Consider the following 1291-nt stretch of genomic DNA (forward strand, 5'->3'; position numbering starts at 1 on the left):
GTAAGAATGAGATCACTGCAACTGAGAACAGATGCCAACCTCTTGTCTTACATGACTTATGAAGGTCTGGTAGCCCCTCTCACCTCCTTTAATAAGATTTTTCTGCTGTGTCATAGCGCGCAATTATATTGCTTATACTTAAATTTAACAAAGGGAATGTGCTCTCCGGTTATGAAACTCAACCACCTGAAGGTGTGGGGAATACTACTGCCATGTTGACCATATGGACAGCTTATTTACACTGACCGAGCATCTTAATGAGAGTCCACAACCTGATGGATAGTCTGCTGAGCCCATACCATGCATACACACACACACGCACGCACACACATGCATGCACACACACACACACATAAAGGGCTTCACAATTCTCGTGTTTGAGTACACATCATTAAAAACACACAGGTGAGGATGAAATTTACATTCAACAACCAAACATAAACTGCAGAGTACATCACAACTAAATACCTAACCTTAAACCATAACCTAACCCTGACTCAAACCCAACTCTTAACTCTCAAAAAGACATTTAAAGTTGTGAGGGCCAGCCAAAATGTCCTCACAAATATAGATTTTGGTCTTCGTATGGACTACTGGTCAGTGTTTATGCCAGAAAAGGTCCTGAAGAGGTAACAAATACAAGGACGCGATGCGCACACACACACACACACACACAAGCAAAAGACATTGGCTGCTGTCAAAGCCCTGTACTGACACCTAGTGGTAATAGATACACCAAATCTGTATTAGTTGACAAGATGGTCATTTTGCACAAACTAATTACAGTAAAGCCTTGAATAGTAAGTGTGAAATGTGATTTGGATTGGGATTACCCTTTATTGGAGCACTAGTTTACATGGAGCTGATAAAGTTCGAGATAAGACACATGCTTTATGACTATAAACTACGTGAGATAAAAAGGACAGAAACTATTTGTCTTTGCATGCCTTTGTTGGGTCACTGCTCACTGACCTCTGCACAAAATATCATTTACAAAATTTACTGTATGAATACGTACAGTATATAAAAACTAAATCAAAAACCCTACACACTTTTAAGAGAGCAATTTCATGTCAAAGGTTACCGTCTATACAGAAGAGAACACTAAGCTAGGCTTGACTTTAATTAAAAACACAGCAGTGAGTGTGAGTGCGTGTGTCTGTCCATGAAAATGATCCTTGTACCTTTTTATTGCCCCTCATAAAATAACAAACAGGTACTTTTTGAGGAAGAGAGAATAAATCCACAGGCATGCACTTCTTCCTGGTGTGAACACCTTAGATAAACTATG

The sequence above is a fragment of the Solea senegalensis genome, linkage group LG7 (assembly GCF_019176455.1).
Source record: "Solea senegalensis isolate Sse05_10M linkage group LG7, IFAPA_SoseM_1, whole genome shotgun sequence".
Classification (NCBI taxonomy): domain Eukaryota; kingdom Metazoa; phylum Chordata; class Actinopteri; order Pleuronectiformes; family Soleidae; genus Solea; species Solea senegalensis.